At 37.5% G+C, this 6,000-nt stretch overlaps 1 non-coding gene across 1 annotated transcript; it reads left to right on the forward strand.

Moving 5' to 3' along the window:
* The first annotated feature begins 999 nt into the window (after positions 1–999).
* LOC141710120 (small nucleolar RNA R71) lies at positions 1,000–1,106 on the forward strand. Its single transcript, XR_012570657.1, has one exon. It is a non-coding gene; the product is annotated as a small nucleolar RNA R71 (small nucleolar RNA).
* Positions 1,107–6,000: the final 4,894 nt, after the last annotated feature.

Genomic DNA, 6,000 nt, shown 5'->3' on the forward strand with positions numbered 1-6,000 from the left:
AACACCTCCAAAAACTTCTCAAACTGCTTATCCAGCTTTTTCTTCTGCAGCTTCTTAGGAAAAGGAGGTGGAGGATAGATCTGTTTCTCCCCTGTATTACCCTCAGGAGGACTGTGCTCAACAGTAGTCTTCCTTGGTTCCTCTTTTTCTTCCTTCTGCACTTCTTCTTCTTTAGCCTCAACTTTAGATTCTAGAGTCTTAGCTTTTTCAGAATTTGCAACCTTACCAAACCTCAATGTAATTGCCTCAACATGCTCCTTAGCTTCCTTCTTGCCTGGAACTTCAATATCGCTCGAAAGTGTGCTAAGTTAATGATTCAGTAATGCATTAGCAATTTGCCCAATCTGATTCTCCAAGGTCTTGATAGACACAGCTTGGTTCTTACACATGAGCCTCAATTCCTCCAATTAAGATTTTTCATTAGCTTGCGGTAACTGCTGAAGTTGAAGTTGAAGTTGTTGCCTAGGGGCATATTACGGTTGTTGAAAACCAGGAGGGTTATACTGCTTTGCTATGTATGGCTAATAAGATTGTTGTACCACATTCTGATTGTTACTCCAGCTGAAGTTAGGATGATTTCGGTTATTTTGATGATAAGTGGCTGGAGCTTGTTGATGTGATCTCTGAAAGTTGCTCACAAATTGAGCTAATTCGCTAGAAATAGCACACTGCTCAGTTTCATGTGCCCCCACACAAAGCTCACAAACACTAGTGATTTGATTAACTCCATAATTATTCAAAGAGTCCACTTTTATCGTCAAAGCTTGAAGTTAAGCAGCTATAGCAGTAGCTGTTTCCACTTCCATAATTCTTGCGACCTTTCCTTGCAACATTCTTTGCGTAGGATTCTGGTATTCATTAGTTGTCATGAGCTTAATCAACTCATAAGATTCATTATAGCTTTTGGCCCATAAGGCACCACCAGATGCTGTATCGATTATAGGTCTAGACTGAGCACCTAAACCATTATAGAAACAGTTTATAATCATCCAATCAGGCATGCCATGGTGTGGGCACTTCCTCAGTATCTCCTTATATCGATCCCAAGCCTCACACAGAGATTCTCCAGTTTACTAATCAAACTGAGAAAGTGCATTCCTGATTGCATAAGTCTTTGCCATAAAAAAGAATTTAGTGAGAAAATTTTGAGCAAGATCCTCCTATTTGATGATAACCCTGGTGGTAGAGAATGTAACCAGCACTTTGCTTTAAGCCTCAGAGAGAATGGGAAGATTCGCAGCTTGATAGCATCTTCAATCACCCCATTGAACTTGAAAGAGTCGCAGATTTCGATGAAATCCCTGATGTGCATGTTGGGGTCTTCTGTAGGAGAACCCCCAAACTGAATTGAGTTCTGTATCATCTGAATCTTGCTCGACTTGATCTCAAAATTGTTAGCCGAGATGGATGGTCTGATGATGCTCGACTGAATATCATTGATCTTAGGCTGAGAATAGTCCATCAGAGCCTTAGGATTTTCCGCTTGATCTCCCATCACTACTAAAGCTGGTTCCTCGACTCTCTCTTCTTCCTCTACTTTCTCTTCGTCCTCAAAAATTTTCCTTTGAATCACTACATCTTCTTCCTCGACTTGATCCAGAGTTCTCTTACGAGCCCGCGAACGCGTATGCATACACGATTGCTAGAGTATCTGAAACATGACAAGGAAAAGAGTAGGTAAGTAACAATGTCCGAGTCAATGAACTTTAACGATCACTGATGACAAACACATAAACTAAAAGTTAACACCATGTCCCCGACAGCGGTGTCAAAAACTAGTTAGTCGTTAAGCACGCGCTAATAATTCATATACACGATCGCAAGTAATATAGAATTCTTTCTAGTTCATTCCCACAAAGACTGGTTTAGGTAACTTTATGATTTATACACTTATGCAACAATGATATGGCTATTATTCAATGCCAAGATGAATAACAAATTGGGTTGTTTATACTAAGATTACTATTGAGAATTATACTGAAAAACATAAACTAAGATATTATAGAGAATTGAATAATATATGACACAAACATGGGATTCTAACTTCATCAAGTTCTTCATTTAATAGCCTTTTCGTTCTCAACCTTAGCATGTAATGGTGATGACAATAATCAGATAACACGAAACTGATAAATGCCAACTTTCGTTGTACGAATACCATACTACCAGACATCCACTAAAGAGATAGAAGCTGAATAGACACCAATTATATTGAGACCCTATATGTCTCTAGAATTTGACAACATAATAGTTTAATGCACAATTTATCCATCGTGATTATATAGGGCAAGTAAGATGGTTAAAATTACCTACGAATCATGCATAACAATAACACATGAACCTATGCTAGCATGGCAAGTTCTAAATCCTTAAATTCACTTTCGCTTCATTAAGAATTAACATGCTATATTATAAGTTCGCGACGCTCATAAGACGAATAAGCACAACCAATACTAGGATATCATACAATCACCACACACTAAGGCATCGAAACAAATCAACTAAAGAAATCCATAAATAAATCCGCTAGAACCCCACGATAACGATTAGCCCATAATCGAACTCATCATCAACGTGGGTTCCAATGAAAGCATGGTATAATAAACGTAGTCTTAATAAACAAATAATAAACAAAGTACGTAATCCAGAGTATTAGGTTCAAAAAAAAAGAAACGAGCATCCAAGATTACAACTTAGAACAAAGATTCATAAGAATAATCTAGATCTTCTTCGCCTTCATTGAATTGTGCTATAGGTCTTCTTGTCGTCTTCTCCTTAAGCTCCGTTATAAAAAACGTCTTTTTATTATCTTTAAATAGCTCCCCAATTAATCCAAAAGCCCGGAAAATAGTCTTCTAATTGAAAAAGGAAACTAAATTTCTGAACTTGTGTGGCTGCGCGCTTTACTAACTGTAGTCGTCAGCTCCCGTGAGAATAGGAGTTTTCAAATCAGTCTTTCCAAGAAATAAGTCAGCCATTTAATCGATATTTCTCCTGTTACGGAAATGTTAGTATACCAAAACTCTGATACCAAGTAAAATTCTATACCTTGAGGGGGTGAATAGGTGTTATGGCTAACTAAAACTGATTGTAAATTATTACCGGATATTTATCAAACTGTCAGACAACTTGCTATAAATTTTGAATTTATATTGTCACCAAGCTGAAACTCAATATGCAATGCAAAAAATTAATAACAGCAAGTCAATCATACATAGAGTTTTAGCCATGTTCGACCCCTATGCCTAATGGTTTACATCCTGATCCCTTACCAACTTGGTAAGAGAATATGTTATTAATCACTGAAATGATACGATTACAAGATTCAATAATATATCTCCCTTTATCCCTTATTCCTGATAGCAGCTTGCTGATAACACTTGTTCCCTTGAGTGAATTGTCTCAATTTGAAGAAGTGAGAAAAGACCTTGTCTTGCTTCTCAATTGGACCAAATTTCTTCTTGATGTTTTCATAAAGCTTCCTCCATTTTACATCCAGCTCTTGCTCAACTTCTACAACATCAATATTTTTAGATTTCTCATTTGATTCCAGTTTTGCTGCTTCTAAATTGATTAGATCAATGCTATCCATAACCAGTGGCTTAGTGAAGGCAATTGTTGGCACAATCACTTTACTGACTTGAATTTTAAGAATTTTCTCCCCCTCACTTGTTGACTCCCCTGGTTAACTGGGATGATATAGTCTTTCTCCCCCTTTTTGTTAGCATCAAGTTGAGTAGAGGTAGGGAGTTGTACAGTCACCAACTGTTAAAGCAGACTAGTTTGACCTTCCTGATTTTCAAGTATTTTGGCCATTGACTTCTCCACATTTGTAAGTCTAGAGTCCATGGCCACAACCTTTCTGTTCAAATCAGCTTCCTTTCTGAGCTTTTGAGCTATGTCAGTCATGGGGGTGCCTGGAAGCCTAGCATCCAACCTTGCTACAAGGTCTTATTTGACTTCAGAAATTTCTTGCTTAACTGCATCCACATTCTGACTTTGTTGGAGAGCTTGAATCTTGTGCAATTGTAGAGATTCCAGGTGGGCTGAAAGTAGTCTTTTGGTGCTAGCATTAGTGGATGCTTGAATTGCTGTTTGGGTGTCATGAATAAGCTTAAATAGTATGAATTGGAGATGTGGATATGAGCATTCCTTGTGTAGCATCCATGATGGAGTTTCTGCATCTCCCCCTATGTTCATGTTGTCATCCTCACCATCATCCCCAAATGAGTCTTCAGTCAATTCAAAGTCATTACCAGTTGTGGAGGGCATGGCAGTTATAGCATCTTTTGCTCTTTGCATAGAAGCCGTAGTGTGCACCAGGTTCAAAGTCTTTTCAGCATCCTCAATGCCCTGTCCAGCTAGAATTTGATATATTGGAACAAGATGAGTAAATGTCTCAGCACCCAAAGAGATAGAATCTATTACAGCTTGATATTCTTGCTAAAATAGTCTCTCTTTTTTTGCATCGCTGACATTCATTAACTCACTAGCAATGGTTTCCATCCTTATCTCTCTTGTACCTGCTTTTCTCCCATAATCTCTCTGTTTTTGCATCAAGGGCTCCCCTTAGCTTCCCACCATCACAACCTCATCTTCACCTACTAAGGTGGAACTCCCTTCACTCACTTTTGCCAAGCTGGAAGAAATAGCTTGCATGTGTTCACTCTTTTCCTCTCCTTTTACCTAAGAGAAACTTAGCCTCTCACTCAATTCACTCCATTCCCTCAGTTCTAAGAGAGATTGTACAACTACTAAATCATCTGCACTTGTAACATTTGTTAAAGTTTAAAGTGGTGCAGTGATATTCAACGGATGAGGAACATCCGTCGAAATAGTAGTTGAGATTTTTAACGGATGACTGCTGTTAAGCACATCCGTCGAGATACAATCACTAGTCGACGGATGAAAAATATCCGCCGAGATAGAATAAATGATAGAGTTTGGAGTAGAGACTACTGTAGAATCTGTGGTGATTGATTTGAGATTGGGCACAATATTCTCAATAGACACTGAAAGAAATGGCAAGTGAGCCAACAAATCATCTAAAAGATGATGCTCACTTGCTTGGATTTTTGGCTCCTCCATGAGAGTTAAAGATGGAGAATCAGGAATTGATGTATGAATCATATTTACATTCAGTGAATGTGTGAGTGAGTTTGGTGTGTTTGGTTGTTGCCCAGTGAAGATATAATTATTTAAGGGGGGTTGGATACAATTGTATAAATATTTTAAACAAGTAATAAAATATAACAGCTTTTTATATTTCTGATAAAAACTGTTACAAAATCCTCTCAAGAAATACTGATGTTCTTGAGAGCTGCTAGGTCGAATCATACTCGAGATCAATACACTAAGTGATGACCTAAACTATGTTTATATACTACACAACTACAACAAATCAATCTAAGATATGCATTATCAAAAGCTAAGTGAAACTGATACTGAACAGATAAAGTCCTATAACTCAGACGTAAAAGATATCTGCTCCACATTACAAGGAACAGAATAAATCATTTAAGCAGACTGGCTTCAAATACTGATGACATCCAAATGCTGATGATGTATCAAATTCTGATGATACATCAGATACTGAAGACACCCGAACAACCAGATCCTGAGCTTCTTCTGATCATTAAGAATTCAATATGTAACAATCTCTCCCAATTTATGCTTAATATAATGAAGCATAAATTCCATTCTCAATTATGCCAAAACCAATCTACAAAATGTACAAGGAGTAAAGCTTACTTTAGTATCTTCAGATAACTGACAGTTGTTTTTAGAAAGTTTTTCAATCTTTCTTCCTCCTTGTCTCGAAGGACTTTAACAAGATTTTTCTTCAACTCTCTCTTTTCTTCAGTGTCTTCTCCAAGCTGATAAATGGCTGATCTCAACTTAGAAATTGAGCTTTTGCTTATCTCAAGATCACCAATCAACATGAAGCTCAAACTGACATCTTCATGATCAGGACTGAAGGATAACTGATGATTGTTGAGA

The sequence above is a fragment of the Apium graveolens genome, chromosome 2 (genome assembly GCF_009905375.1).
Source record: "Apium graveolens cultivar Ventura chromosome 2, ASM990537v1, whole genome shotgun sequence".
Classification (NCBI taxonomy): Eukaryota; Viridiplantae; Streptophyta; class Magnoliopsida; order Apiales; family Apiaceae; genus Apium; species Apium graveolens.